We start from the raw sequence: 16,343 nt of genomic DNA on the forward strand, positions 1-16,343 counted from the left end.
GTTTTCCAAGAGACCACAATTCCTACTTGGACTTGCCTGTGTTACTCACTAGGGCTACTTCCTTGCCCCTGGGTGCATTCAGTTTGCACCTCTGAAACTCTGGATGTTTATTCCAGTGCAATAAGAGTGTTATTGGTATAGGATGATCATGTGCTTTGACAATTATAAAAAACTGCCTAAGCATGCCTACAATGTAGAGATCCCAGAAATGAAGGCCATCTCTCTCTGTTTACCTTTTAATGAACTGAAGGAAAAAATGTAAAGCTCTCTGAAATGTTTCTATGAGGACATGAAGAGCTGCTATTTATAGTCTACTTCTGCAATGAGGTGATATTTATTAGGAGGACCTCCAGTCTCTCCAGTGCTCTAAAGTTATATGTCATCATAGCCAGTCTATTTGTGTCTTTTTTTCATTGGATTGAGTAGGCTGGGACTCTTCCCCTCTACACATGCTCCAATCCTACCAATGGAAGAAAAGGCTGAAACATGACACTGGCCTTTGATATATATAGAGAGATACTTATCAACTTTGGTGATACTGAGTTCATTTTTAATATCATGGAGTCACTTGTAAATGAATACCTATTCGATATTTGTGAAATCAATGTTCTTATCTGGTCATTATTAAAAATAAACAAAAAATCAGTCCTATTTCCTTAACTCTGCTTGAAAATCTCTTCACAGCACAATTATTCCCCATAATTAACAAAAGCTAAAAGATGAATTTGTGGTAAAAAGAGTCTCTCATTTGCTAGTAATGTTTTTAGCCTGGGTCATTTCCCTCCAACATTTTATTAAGGAAACTTTTCTTTTCTTGTCTTTTCTTTTCTTTTTTAAAGATTTTACTTTTAAGTAATCTCTACACCCAGCATGGGGAGATCAAGAGTCACATGCTGTACTGACCAAGCCAGCCAGGTGCCCAAGAAAACATACAGAAAAGTTGAAAGAATGACACAATGAATACCCGTACATTTACCATCCAAATTATATGATTTACATTTGCTATATTTACTTTAACACGTACACATTTATTCCTCTATTAACCTATCACTTCACATTCATTTTTTGATACATTTCAAAAGAAGTTGCAGACATCAGTGCATCCGACCCCCCCAAACACTTCAGCATGCATATCATTAGAGTTCAATATTTGCTTATGGGTTTAAAAATGTTTTTAGTGTGGTACAATATGTGTAACATAAAAAAATTGCATTCGAATCATTTGTAAATATGCGGTTCTGTGGCATTAAGTACATTCATATTGTTGTACAACCATCACCACTGTCCATCTCCAGAACTTGCCATTTTCCTTCACTGAAACTCTGTATCTATTAAACAAGAACCCCCCACTCCCCTCTCACCTCAGCCCCTGGCACCACCATTCTCCTTTCTGTCCCTGTGAATCTGACTACTCAAGGTACCCGTATAAATGAGATCATACAATACTTATTCTTTTGTGACTGGCTAATTTCATTTAGCATAATGTCTTCAAGGTTCATCCACGTTGTAGCGTATGTCAAAATTGCCTTCCTTTTTCAGGCCAAATAGTATTCCCTTGTATGTGCATAGTATATGTTGTTTATCCATTTCATCCACTGATGGACACTTGAGTTGCTTCCACCTTTTACCTATTGCGAATAATGCTCTTATGAACATGGGTGTACACATGTCTTTTCAAGTCCCTGCTTTCACTTCTTTTGGGTATATTCCCAGAAGTGGAATTGCTAGATCATATGGTAATTCTATATATAATTTTTTGAGGACTCTATGGTTTCTTTTTTATGTAAAATTTACACACAGTGAAATACACACATCTTAATCTACAGTTTGATGGGTTGCAGCAAATGCATACTCTAGTGGATATTTTTTTGTTTCTTTTTTAGGTCCTTAATATATGTAAGAATTTTTCAGTTAGAATGCTGACATTTTCTGTGACCAGAATCCTGATGGAAAGAGTGTGGTGTTATATGACACCAGGCATTCATTTTCAGGATCTACTGACCTTACTAATTCTCATATTTTGAAATCTGTAAAAGATCTCACAGTCCTGAAATTAGGAATTTGCAAAAACAATTATCTCCATCTTCCACTACCAACTATAAACACTTAAGCTTGTGTAAGCAATGACTATAGTTGCTTCAAAGAGGGATTTTTAAGCAGAAGAATGCATGTTGAGCTAAGTTGCATTCTTACCCTACCCATTACAGGGGATGAGAGGATCTCCCCCTGTATCTATCATGCAGATTTTCCAGAGTCTGTAATGAGGCTCTTCCTAAAGATTCTAAGCAGGCAGTGAACAATATTTATCTTGTGTATCGAGAATTTATGTTATTGAAAATGAAAACAACAATGTATACAGCAATCAGATTGGGAAGGTAGTAGTCTCATTGTGAAGGGTGTGGGAAAATAGACATTCTCAGATACTGTAGGTGGCATGATAGGAGGGTTTTACTTACTGCTTGTTAACATTTTTAATATACCTTTTTCCAACCTCAGGAGTTTCACTTCTAGGGATTTTTTTTACAGAGTTGTTTGTACAAGTGCACCAAGATATATATTTGTACGCTGTTGTGCGTTGCTACATGGCTTATAGTAGCAAAAAACTGGAAACAACCCAAATAACAGCCAGTAGGTAACTGGTAAAAATAATTCCTGATATACCCACGTTTAACTGGTATAATTTGCTTTAACAGCTTGGACACAAATAAGGTTACATCGTTTCTCTTTTTTTCAAATTTTATTAGGCCTGAACATCTATATGCCCGATTAGTGCCAGAGGAAGTCCACTGCCTGTCTCCTTTCTTAAGGCCTCTTCCCTCCCCTTAATTATACAACCACCCTGAGGCTTTACTCTTTGCAAAGTGGCCGGTCCTGCTTCTAAATGCCTCATGGAGAGAGAACTAGGGAATCTGATTAGTTTATTACAAGCCTTATTTTCAGTGTCTGTTGCTTCTGTTTGCCATAATATGACTGTTGAAAGCTGCAAAAGTAATAAATAGGGTCTAGCATTGTAAAATAAAGATTAAAAAAAAAAAGGTTTGATTGAGACTTGTTTTAAAAAAGTAAAAGTAAAGATTATCTTATCTGTAAATGTGATTTATCTTTGAAGACATACAGATAACAACTCTAATTGCAACAATGCTCTAATTTTTAGAATAAACAAAAAAATGAATCAAGTATTGATTTGGTTAGGGATAATTTTTCCAGCAAAATTGTATGATAGCAAATTTTGACACTCTTCACTTCATGCTGACTTTTAGAGCAGAATCATACAAAGGTCATTTTGAAAAAAGATGTGAAGTCTTCATCAGTTTTCCTGAGAGCTTCTCTTAATCCTTTGATATTCAAATAATTCTCCTTTTGAAGAATTTATCCTCTTATCATCCTTGTTGTTTTTCTCATCTTTAATTGTTAACTGGTCTAACACTGCCAGATACTCATTTGCTTGTGGAACAGTTCTCCAAAATCACTTTCAATGACTTCATAAAATTCTGCATCTTTTGCAAGATTAGCAATCTTACATGGCCACTGAAATGCATTCTATTTACATTGTATTGTTAGATGTTTATAATATTTACCATCAGTAAAATTTACCATCAGTAATATTTACCATCAGTGGGGATAGATGCTGGTATTAAGTCAGGAGGACTATTTAAGTAGAGACTAATTTAGTAAGTGGTCAGTTTATTAATGGATATTTTCTGTTATGACCAATTTTTGCTTTCCTACACAACTTAGCAACTAGTGATTCAGATAATGATAATGAATAGCTGGATAACAAGAAATTACTATGCAGCACTAAAAAGGAATGAGTTGTGTGTTGACATGGAAAAATGTTTCACAATGCATGGTGAAATGAAAAGAGCAAGTTCCAAGGATACGAATAGCATAACAATGTTTCCATGAAATAGTAATAGTAAAGGTTAGCGAATGCATCAAAAATATAAATAAATAAAACAACTTAGAAAAGTATACTGTATTAGCAGTCATTTCCAAGAGGTGTGGGGCAGGGAGGAAAGCTCATCTTGGTGGCCTTATTTTTAATGAGTAATTTATTACACTTTTAAATCTGATAAAAGCCAATTAAAAATATTTTTAACTAATACAGCTTAGAAATGTCCAGAGGTTAAAAAAGAAAAAACGAAAAAGAAAAGAAAGATGGGCTGCCACTACATTAATGTCCAAAGAGTATAGTCTTAGAAAGAGCTTTTACAGACCCATTTTGAAGGGGCATAATGGGATTCTTCAATATAAACCTGTTTTGTTATAAACACCCCAGAACTCATTCTCACAATAGTCAAGCCACAAACATTTACTGAGAATCTGTTATTTTCATGATACTGCGTTGCACTTAACCGCTCAGAGGAATACAAAGATCTATAAGACTACCGGAGCCTGCCCTCAAAAAGCTAACAGCTTTTTGGTAAGAGGCTCCTGACTGAACGAAGTAGGCAACGGCACCTGATCGCCAGGACCCAAGGTCTCAGCAAGATGGTACACCTGTGCCAAGGTGGAGACAGTGATTAGTTGAGTTTTCAGAGCCTTTGCTGCTGCCTAGAATTCTGGGCGCCCAAGCATTGGGTGAGTGTCAGAACTGAGCATAGATATTCATCTTCAGAGAAGAATGCAGTTTCTTCATTCTCCATGGGAAGAGAAATACATAGATTTGTTAAAGACCAGTTAGAGCTCCATTCAGATCTTGTGAAGGCTTCAGGGGGCTTTTGATGGGGATACTGAAATGAGGTGGTCAACGGTGGGGGGGGGTATTTATTTTTTTACTCTTCTGCCCTATTTTATGAATGAGAAACCTGAGGCTGACTCAAGGTTACGCTGCTGCTAAGGACAGAATCAGGATTTGAGCCTAGCACTTGTGACTCTAGAGCCTGCTGTCTTAATTTTTATAATCCATTCCTTTCTCATTGCAGGTTATAGTCTAATTGTCACCTGCTACTTGTGGAAGGAAGAGATGTTTGGCATGGCACTGATCAATGTGTATATTTACTGGGAAGTTTACCCCAGGAGAAAAGAGAAAACCAGCTGTGTGAATGGAATTTGGAGAAAGGTAAGACCTCCTTGTAAACAACAACAAGATCCATGAAATCTCTATAGTCTTCCTGGATAAGAAGTTGGCAAGATTTCTGTAGACTTGGTCTTCCTTTTCACTCCTGGAAATAATCCATTTAGGGCAGAGTTGAAGCACATAAACAGAGTAATACTTTCTCTTCTGCCTCTCTTCTGCTTAAGCAGTAGACAATCAGCAGTTCTTTGGATTCTCAATTTAGTTGCAACAAAATTCACTTTGAAAAATATGCTGTTGAGACACTTCAATTACAGACTCACTTTGTATGGCATATTCAATATATAGGATAAAAGTGCTTTATATGTGCTATATAACATATAGCGATAATGTAGTGTGCTGTAGTATTTACCACTTAATTGTACCAACTTGTTCTTTACAGCTCTTCAAAATACAGGGAAAGTATGACCTTATTAGAGTGAGAGTTAAAAACTTTAAAAAACCGTATATTTAAAAAAAAAAATCCTTTGTGTGGGGCGCCTGGGTGTCTCTGTCAGTTAAGTGTCTGACTCTTGATTTCAACTCAGGTCATGATCTCATGGTTTGTGAGATGGACCCCGGCATCAGACACTCTGATGACAGGGTGGGGACTGCTTTGGATTGTCTCCCTCACTCTCTCTCTGCCTCTCTCTCTCTCTGTCTCTCAAAAATAAATAAGTAAGTAAGTAAGTAAATAAATAAATAAATAAACTTTTAAAAATTTTTAAAAATCATTTGATCTTTTAGGAAAAGTTTATTATATGTATTACCTTGCAAAATAGTATCATAGAAGAATTGGATATAGAAAAAAAAGGTTTTAGTTCACTACTGTGATCATTATAAAATAGAAGACAAATTATATAGGTCGCTTCCCTTGTTGCACAGTGAAAACAAACTAGTATGTGAAATGCAAAAATACCCCCTTCTAATGGAAAATGTCTGGGAGTCACTGCCTTGAAAAATTTCTAAAAAGTACTCAACATCCTAAACAATAGGAAAATAACTTGTGTATAATGAGCTACACATTCTCTTCTTCTTTGCCCTCTTTCTCTGAGAATGTGAGGAGTTGGCATTGAACATAGCAATGACTTATGGACAACCTCAAAGGTCTATGAAAAAAAAAACAATCTGCAGTTTTGCTGAGGCAAGCATCAGAATCCCAAACATTATTGTCTGAGAACAAATCACTTGATTAGTGAGTGGGCTCAGCCATCCACCTGGTATTCACATCTTAAGCAAGATCTTATGGTTCTCTATAATCGCCACATCTGCAATAAATCCTGAGAAGAGATAATAACTTTGTTTCTTTGTAAAAATGGCCCTGAAAAGAAAGTCAACTGCCAGTGCAGTGCTAAAAAATGATGGCATTTATTAATTTTCATTATCATATTTTTTATATTTAAAAATATATTTATATTTAGATTATATTTATATTGTAATTAGATGCATGACATTGGAGGCCTCTTGATATACTTATAAATTTGAAGTCTCCCTGCGTATACAGGCATTTCTCTGCAGACTGGCACATGACTTCTGTAAATAGAGATGGGAAGACACCTTCTGGTTTCACCTGTTGGTTAGAAAAAAAAAAGAATATATTATATTACTGTGATCTTTTGGGGGATAAACTCCTTGAGAACCTAAATGTACTATGTAACTGCCAGGGTCTGAGATTGGTGTTTGTCAACAAAAGCTCTCTTAGGTCCATGAAGTAGTTGCTTTCCTCTAAATTTTGCTTTTAAAAAACTCTCTGTAATTAACCTTGTTCACCATTCTGCAGCTGAGAAAGGGCTCATTGTTTTTAACTGAGAGTTCCACATAGCAATCACAATAATCCTAGAATTTTATAAACCACAGAATTAAGATGGCTCTCCAAGCAGATATCACCAGGCTGTTGATAGGTGAAGAGCTTATATTTTATGCCATGTTATTAGGTCTGTTAGGTTCTAACTGGAGACTGAAGTTGAATCACTTATTATTCTGCACATGCCCCTTACTGGTAGTCGGTGAAACTCAGATGAGAATACCCTGTCCAGGATTTGATTATGATGATACATGGCAAGATGTCAAGCATCTTCAGAGGTCTTAGATTTCTGGCCTAATGCCATTTGAGAGATGACCTCTGATTTTCATTTGGCCTTCATGAGGATGTTGCAAAACATTATTCTCATAACTGGTTCTAGCTGTAATTCTTTTTTTTTTTTTTTTAAGTTTTTATTTAACTGTAATTCCTAATGGTTGTTGTGGAAAGGTGGTAACATCATATAGTTGGACTTGTAGATTCTGAAGAATATTTGTTGTCTCAGAAGAACTCAAGGAAATGTAATTTCCAAACCTGGAAAAGATTCATATCTTTGAATCACTTGTTTAGTCTTATTGCCTTGAGTTAGATAAAGTGAGTTACTCTTTATGAAGCCTGAACAATGCCAGGAACACATCATTAAAATGTTAATTTAATTTGGCATGTTGAGGTAAGAATCCAGACAGTTTGGTTCACCTAAAAGTGAGTGGGATTAATGATACTGTTTTTGATCTAGAATAATTCTGGTCACATGAATGAGAGTTCCAAGGCAAGGAGATGGAGGTTAGTTATGAAGATGCGCTTACGTACGCCTTTGCAGTAGGTTCAGGACTAAAGTATAAAGTTTGCTTTCTTCAGAGTTGTTGATTGCATACTTTTGGAAAACATTAAATTCACTTTTAAGAGGAAGGCAAAAGTTAAAATTTATTTGGCTAATAAGTTTAATTTTGTGATCATGGGTTTTTCTTTTGTTCTTCACTTCCCTGCCAACTCCTTTGAACTAAAATGGAAGATCCCTTTTTCATATGCTACCACCTTGTTTTGCAAATCACCAGCAGGCCCATAGTAGAAGTTAAAACTTTGCAGGCCCAGATATCACAAGAGTATTCTTTTTCTATTTGCCAAGATAAAATCCCAACTTATGGCTTAGGACCATACTGTAAAATGTAAATAGCATTTTAATGAGCCCTATAGAGGAAGACTGGGCTGGGCCAGTTGCCCACCACTGAAAGGCTGGATTTAAGGGTACCTTGGGTCATAATGAAACTAGTTTGGTGGTCTTAGCCTCCCTAGTAGACATTTTCCCACATTAGAAACCCAGCACAGGAGATCATGCAATTCCTTACAAAGGACAATTGTAGTTCTGCCCAAAACCAGAACTGGAGTGTGGATGGGATAACCAGAGGAGAAGCTAGATCAGTTAAGCTTTTAATTCTAAATTAAAATACTGCCTAAATTTAGGAGGAAAATGGAAAGGGGAAAATAACTGCATTGTGTATTTTTATTTCTGTCCACATTCTGTAATCTCAGACACTATCTAAGGACATCTCTTTTTTTCATTTCCTTCACTATCCATGTTTTTGACTCTGAGAATATATTTTTCAAAAACATTGACTAAAACCATTGTGTTAAACTCTCAATCCTAATAACTCCAGCTCCTGGGGCTACAGGACTGAACACCTCAACTAGATTCCAACCTTTTTCCTGATTCCAAATTCATCTTCTCTAACTAGCTATATCTTACCTGTCCCTTAATCCAGGCACTGTCCCAGTTCCTACAGGGAACCCTCTGTAATGACAAGCGCATACCTTCATCTCACCTTTTTATTTTTTTTATTACTATTTTTTTTCAACGTTTATTTATTTTTGGGACAGAGAGAGACAGAGCATGAACGGGGGAGGGGCAGAGAGAGAGGGAGACAGGCTCTAGGCTCTGAGCCATCAGCCCAGAGCCCGACGCGGGGCTCGAACTCACGGACCCCGAGATCGTGACCTGGCTGAAGTCGGACGCTTAACCGACTGCGCCACCCAGGCGCCCCCATCTCACCTTTTTAGTACTTGTCTATATGGAATAGTTAATGCCTAATCATATGCATTTGATAATCAAGTTGACTGAAAATATAAGTGAACATTTAAAAGGTAGATTTAAAAAAAAACTCCAAAAATAAGATGCTACATTCCTGACTTTACTTCAACAAAGAGGATTCTTTACTCCTTTTGCCTCTTTGGAAAAAGACTGGGGCTCTAAATCCCTTAATAATTCTACTTGATTTAAATCTGACTTTAATCCTGCATGATAAATTAAGATTCTGTATCTTTTCACCCTTGCTTTTTGGAGTAATTTGTCTAACCCAGCACCTGCATAAATAGATCAGATTCTCTAAGCAATCCAAAGGCATTCCATTTAGGCAAGGTAGAGCAAATGGTGCTATCTGCCACCCCACCAGAGGACATCCTGACCTGGATAGTGTGTGGGTCCTTGAGGAGTGGTTGTATTTAGAGACCCCCTGACTGAAGGAAAGACATCTGACTCCTCTGATTGCATGTAGAGTTCCCTGGACAGCCACTACAGGTCTCCACTTATAGTATTTCCAATCCCCACCCCCCCCCAGCCCCAACTTAAAAAAAAAAAAATGTCCCTGAGAGGCTGCCGGTAGCCATCCAGAAGGAGAAATCTGGCATTTTCCCAGCACAGTGCTGCCCTGTAGCAGGATAATGTGCCTTTCCTGGAGTTGGGCAGACTTTGCCCTAAGGTTACATTTCCACACAAAGAAGTCTTTTAAGGGTGCTGTTGCAGGCCTCTACACTGGAGGTTTATGTCTGTCAATCTCAGAAAAAAGGAGGCCGTAATAAAACTGCAGGAGCCAGCAGTGGGGAATTACAACTCCAGGATCAGCGGAGGTCTGCCTCACAGCCTTGCTCTATGCTGAGAGTTGGCCTCTCTGAGGACAGAGAACAATAAAGCAGAAGGAATTTAAGTCAATTGGCTGCTGGATTGCATTAGCAGGACTAGAGAAGGGGGCACTTGCTGAGGGTGGTGCACTGACTCTTGGCTGCTACCATTGTGCCAACCCAGCTGGGGTATCCAGAGTCTGAGAAAATGAGAAAAGTTCACCCAAGTCAAACAAGCCACAGGAAGGATTGCAGACCCCCAAGTTGGAGGCTGTGTGTGTAGCAGCCAGTGCCACTCCATGTGTAATTCAGTTGATCTATAGTGAGAACTGATACAAATTAAGATCTCAGTGAATGACCATGATAGGCAGAAAAACAGGAAATGCATCAGAAAGTGGACCTGAATACTTTGTAAAGAGAGATGAGGGAAAACAAAGGTGGCGGCATTTGGGACTTAGGCAAAGAGAGGGGTGAGGAAGCCACCAAGTGGATCTGATTGGTTTGGAGGATGGAGGAGCAAGTGGGTAATGGAGCTTAGAATAGAGAGGGCATCACTGCCACCTGTCCGACAGCTCCACAGCCCTGATTTTGGCAGTGTGGCCCTGATGCCTGCATGGAAGGCTTGTTAGACTTAGCTTGAGAGCTTCCTAAAATATCCACGGGCCTGATGCAATATTACTTTGTGATGGCATTGCATTGCGATGTGGTGACAGGATAACCTGATGGTGAGGAAGGAGGGTCTTTTATGTCTTCATAGGATTGTGTCTGAGAGAGGCCAGGTGATCGGAGCATTCCCAAAGGAAGATGGGTCAGCTGGAACAGTGGTTAAGCTTTCTGATGTGGAAGAACAGAGTGAGTTCCCATCCACCCACTCCCACTGCAGAGCCTGGATACCTGGGGAGGGCTCAGTCAGGGGCTGAAGTCTCAGGAGGACAGCCCCAAGGGGCCCCTCAGCAGTCCACAGGGCATTCTAAAAAGCAGAGCAAGCAGGGAAAGGGCTGTGCTAACCAACCTTCATGAAGCAAGCAGCAGAAAGAAGGTAGCTTTCCCCAGAGTAAGTCCTCTGGGCAAAGGCACAGCATTTGGGTTGGAGAAGGGGAGAGGAGGCAGGCCAAATCTGGAGAAAGACACCAAGCTAGTAGCACCAGCCAGGTTTGGCCTAGGTCCCCAAATAAAAACAATTTGCCTAGCTCTAGGCAAGCCCTTGTTCTGCATAATGACTTGAATTCTGAAATGTGAATTAAACCCTGCAAAGGAATGCAACTCTTTCTCCCTCCCGCAGGCCATTCTACTATTCTTAGGGGTTGCCAGGTGCCTTTCAGGAAGGTTTAAAATTTTTACCCCTTTATCAAAACATGGCAAGTGTCAGCCCCATCTCCCGCCATCCCTGCCCCCGCTGCTCAAAGTGTTCAAAACTACAAGCTGCAACATCTTTTCAGCAAGTAATCAGCACAAGTTGAAAGGCACATGCTGTCGCATTTCTGATCAGATTGTATGTTAAGCAGGAAAATATACCCCCTCAACAACTTCCCCCCACCCTTTTTTGGCTAAATGCATGTCTGTTTAAAGAGCCACCAGGCAGTGCCTCTCACTTTGTCTTGGCAGGGCACAACCATCAGACGAAGTGGGAGGAAGAAACATTAACTTCAACAGCTGTTTCTTGACCCCGGCTGTCAGTCTTCCCAAGAATAAATTTTGGAGAGTCCTATTTGAAACAAAGAGGGAGTTTTTGAGGAGAGAAAAGTTGGTTGGTTCCAGGGAGGCCGCCCAAAGAAGCAGGGAACAAGATGTTTGCAGTTACTACGCAGCCTGCAAGCCTCTGCCGGGTGCAGGGATGGAGCAAAGTAACTTGAAAGCTCCCCTCTCGGCGCCCTGTGCCTGCAGCTTCCCCCCCTAACGCGCGCCCAGATCCAGCGCCGGTGGTAAGAGCCGTAGCTCGACTACAGTAATTCCCCAGCTCGGGCGGCTTGAAACTGCTCGGGCTGAATAGCATTTGCTGTTCCGTCCTGCGGCCGCCTCCCGCCGCCGCTGCCGTGCTCCCTGCAAAGCAGCTCTCATTATCCCGGAAGTTGTGCTGACACAGTCTCGCTGCCACCAGAAGTTTGTCAACATCAAACTTCTCCTGTGTGGGGTACGTTCACCTTCCACGAGTATTTAATCGAGCCAACAGGCAAACAAACAAACCCAAATAAACCTGCCCGTGATGTCATGGTCTTTTTTTTTTCCCCCTTCCTGGAAGGCTGGGGCTGTTAGAAATTTGCTGGTGGGTGCTAAGAGCGCTTGCGGATTTCTGGGGGAGATAAGGGGCGGCCCCCAGGGTGGGGAGTGGGGAAGGGGCTGCGGAGGGGCTTGCGGGACGGTTGGAGCTGAGCGCTGGATAGGTGGGTGGAGGGCTGGGACTGGAGAACTGGTCCTGCAGTCTCTCGACTGCCGTTGTTTTGGAGATTACACCGACTGGGGCCAAGGTTGTTGCATTGCGTCCCCAGACCCGGCAACAAAGGTTACCTGGAATCTCTGGACAAGTAAAGACGCCGGGGGAGGGGAAGCTTTCTACACTCTCACTGCTCTTTCTACACTCCTGTAGGACATTTTTGTAGACACCTCTTGGGATCTTTCAGAATAAAGGGCATTAGGGTCATAAAATGTATTTTGAGGCTTCAACTGCTACATAAAAGAAATCCTTGAGATTTGAGGGCAGGGGTGTACTACCTTTTCTGTCTTTAATAGGTCTCTTCTGATATCTTGATTAAACCATTCGGTCTAAACTAACTCCTTTCCCTAAGCCAGGTCTCCAGGTTTAGTTCAAGTTGCTGCTACCCGGTTTGGGTGTTTGTGGTTTCCAGTTGCTCCCCGCTGAGGTGCTCCTGGCGCGTGTGTCCCCCACCCCCACCCCCACCCCCCCAGCCCAGCTTTGGGGAGGAGGGGAAGAAGGGGATGCTGATTAACCCTTTCCATTCCATACTTTTATCTGGACTGATCAATCCTTCACAGACTGCTGGAGAGGACAAGGCCTGACTTGCAGAGTTGTGACCCTACGCATTCACGAAGCAGTGCCACTTGAGGGCCACAGGTTTTCGAGGAGGAGCTGGAACCTCAGGCAGTGATAGTAACTTTGTATCTGGTTTGAAAGATCACATAAGGGGCATTCAGTGCCGAGAGATCAGAAAGAGAATTGCTGTATCCCCGACCTAACCTAAAGTCTGGAATGGGTGGCTGAGAGGGTTCAGTATACCCAAAGTAGGCAACCCCAACCTTGCTCCCTTGAATTGGAAATCTGTCCATTTATGGGTGCAGGAAAATTCTTTTCTATTCAAAAATAAGTCAAAGTGAATGCCTCTGAAGAGATTATTACCCATTATCCCACTAGGATATTGTGGGGGAGTGGGGGAGGCAAGTTTGATCCATTTAGGAAGCTAAACACTTGATTTACTCTTCTCGTTCATTGGCTGTTATTAACCATGTTTTTAGAAAAATTATATCTACAGTCATGTATCTATGATAACAAGAAGGAAGGCAGTTTTTCTTTTTTTTCAAAATGTCCTTAACAGGGGAAAAAAAAAAAAAATTGTACCCTTCCCAAGGGACCAGCTTACCTTAAACACAAAACAAAAATAGAAGGCCAAAAACAAAATCTAAAGAAAATGCAATTCAGGTGTTTCTCAGGGACTGGAAGATACTTTTGACAAACACAAATCAAACTGATTCAAATACACTTATGAAGCAGGCAGTTCTTAAAAATAAAATAAAATAAAATGTAATAAAAACCCACACAAAGAAATGTGTTTTCTTGAAAGTTTATTCCCTACAGTGAATTTTCCTGTTGGCCATGCCTCAAAATTTCCCCTGCATTATTTAGACTTCTTTTCTTCGGGTGGCATTTTAATTTTAATTTATTCATTTTTTTGTAATCCACAAAGTGCTCCTCAACATTGCTATACCTCTGTGTGGACATGAATCAACAAGGACACGTGGAGGGTTCCATTTCCAACTCCACATGCATGAATTATTTGCCCTGGTTGTTAATCTGTCATAGTGTAAAAAACCTGATTTACAAAGGCTAGAGGACTTTTGCAGAACAAGGTAGTGTATGGTTTCTATGGTTGGACTTCTTTACAAATAAAACTATTTTCCATTTCTGCCCATAATTTCCTGGTTGCACAAAGATAATTTTCAGAGTTTTCAGATTCTAGTTCCCCAATGGGAGCCGTAAGCATGAGGAAACAATTTCTTTTTACAGTGATGTGAGCGCTACGCTCATCTGGATTTAGTTACTTCATAAGGTAAATATCACTAAATGTGCACTGGGATCTTTGGGGATCTAAGGTGCTGGACGGGTGAAAACACTCTACTGTGAAATGCTAAAGAATGTCAAACAACTGATTTTGAATTGGTTTGCAGAGCTAATTGGGTCAACTATGGTATTCTTTAAAGAGGGAATTAATTTGAATAATTTTAAAAAGTATTTCCAGTTTACTTTTGGTTACATTTAGGTTATTTTGGTCACTATGATTTTTAGAATTTACCCCAGGAATTCATTTAAAACATATCCTTCTGAAAAATATATACCCTTCAATATATAATATCTGCCAATGAAAACATAGGTTTCAAATTTCATGCTAATTACATTTTTAAATAATGATGTTCTTGAAATTATTTTTATTTAAAGGCAAACTATCTGCATAGATAATGGCCAAAGCTAACCAAACTGCTTTAAAAATTAATGAATATTAATGAAGTTCATGAATAGCACAGTACTGCCCCTGCCTGCCTTAGGAAAAACAAATGTATTGACTCCATTTTCCTAAAATAACAGCCCTTAGTTTCTGATGGTTAAAATAGTTTTGTTGCTAAAAAGCTTGTACATAATGCAATTTTTGCAATTAATAAGACTTGGCCTTGTTTACTAGACTTAGATCTCTTCCCCAAAACTAAACATATTTTATCTTTTTACATGTCTGAATGCTATTTCTTTTTATTAATTTGCCATCTCATGATATTTTGTTATCATTTTTCTAAGTTCCCCTCCTCTGTCATTTTAGTAGTTCACATGAATGACTCAGGATTTTCAGGCCTTCGTATATATTTGGTATATAGAAAATGGCATCATTAGTCAGCACTTCCATTCATCTAAATTTGTCCAAGCATTGAAAGCTGCTCACAGCATTTTGCAATGAAAGTGACAAATGGGTGTCAGTCCAGTGGCCCTACCCATTTCAACCTTATTTTGTATGATGTGTAAATGTTTGCGTACATTTCTTCCATAAGATAGGCTATTTTTTGATCTGGACACGTGCCTACTAAGGCAAGTGCCCAGGCAGATTACTGATTGGCATTAGACTAAAATTACAAAATTTAACAAATGAATGACAAAAAGAAAAGAAATAGTATATAAAAATTAAATAATGATGGCATCCATTCAATAAGATAAATAATTTTTGATGCTCTAAACTTCTAAGATTCAAATGAATTTGTAATGCAAAAGGTAGAATCATTTCAAGCAAGCCAGCAAATTTGGGTCAAAATGAAAGCAGTTCTGAGAGAGAGAGATGTTCCTGCTTCCCCATAGGACTGGTTGGAATTTTCTACTAAAAAAAAAAAAAGAAAAAAAAAATATATATATGCATATATATGTGTGTATATATATATATACACCCATATATATGTACCCACACATACATATATACACATACATATATACACACACATATATATATATATGAACACATATACATGTATAAATATACATATATGCATATTTAAATGCACACACTCACACTATACTCTAGTGTCCTACTTCTCTTTTCCTTCGTTGTTTTTAATAGCCAGTCCAATCTCTAGTGTTATATGGTAAGTGAATGTGCTTATAAGAACTTAATGCCAGTTTTAATCTAAGATTACTTTGACTACAGTTGAAATCTTTTGCTGTTTTATAACCTGTAACATGTTTTTACATGTTTAGGAGTGTTGTTGTTACTGCTGTAAAAATTCTGTGTTGATATTATGAGGTTATGTGTTTAGCCAAAAAGTTATGCTAAATTAGACAGTAAAGACTCTAAAATTCTAATGGTTTAGTAAACCCCTGATAATAACTGTAGTTTTATGGATAAAAATATTTTTAATATTTTAATACTGCATGGAAGTATAATTTTTTTCTAAAGTTATTATGGAATTTCTTTGTCCATAAGGAATATTAAAGAAAAATTTATCATTTGAAGTTATTTTACCTGGAGATGGTTTGGAGTGAAGCTAATCTTTACACCTAAGACTACAGATTGCAATTTCACTTACCATTATCCATGGCAGGATGTTTAGTTTTACTCCTGTTAGCCAAAGAATTTTTAGTGACTTTTTAAAAGTGGAATGTAGAAAGTAGGTCCAGCTATTGTGAATGTGGGAATTTGATAAATAGTGCTTGAAATGACCATTTACTCTATGACTTGTTATATAATGGGTAGATGTGAAAAAGAAGCGATCAACTAAACTGTGAGCTTAAAGTTTAGAATATCTTTCGATTGTGGGTATAGTCAGGGTCATCATGACAATCACATTTAGCACTCAATATGACTTTTGGTCCACCGGTGCTTTTCTTTCCAA

General features: G+C 38.9%; 1 protein-coding gene across 2 annotated transcripts in view; it reads left to right on the top strand.

Annotated features, from left to right (window-relative positions):
- The window catches only part of ATG10 (autophagy related 10), a 445,276-nt gene that overhangs the window by 80,251 nt on the left and 348,682 nt on the right, over positions 1-16,343 (top strand). For both annotated transcript variants that reach the window (XM_045497134.1, XM_045497135.1), the window contains exon 3: positions 4,926-5,062. The gene's annotated coding sequence lies outside the window, so the exon portion shown is untranslated. The remainder of the gene's footprint in view (positions 1-4,925; positions 5,063-16,343) is intronic.

The sequence above is a fragment of the Leopardus geoffroyi genome, chromosome A1, assembly GCF_018350155.1.
Source record: "Leopardus geoffroyi isolate Oge1 chromosome A1, O.geoffroyi_Oge1_pat1.0, whole genome shotgun sequence".
NCBI classification, from domain to species: Eukaryota; Metazoa; Chordata; class Mammalia; order Carnivora; family Felidae; genus Leopardus; species Leopardus geoffroyi.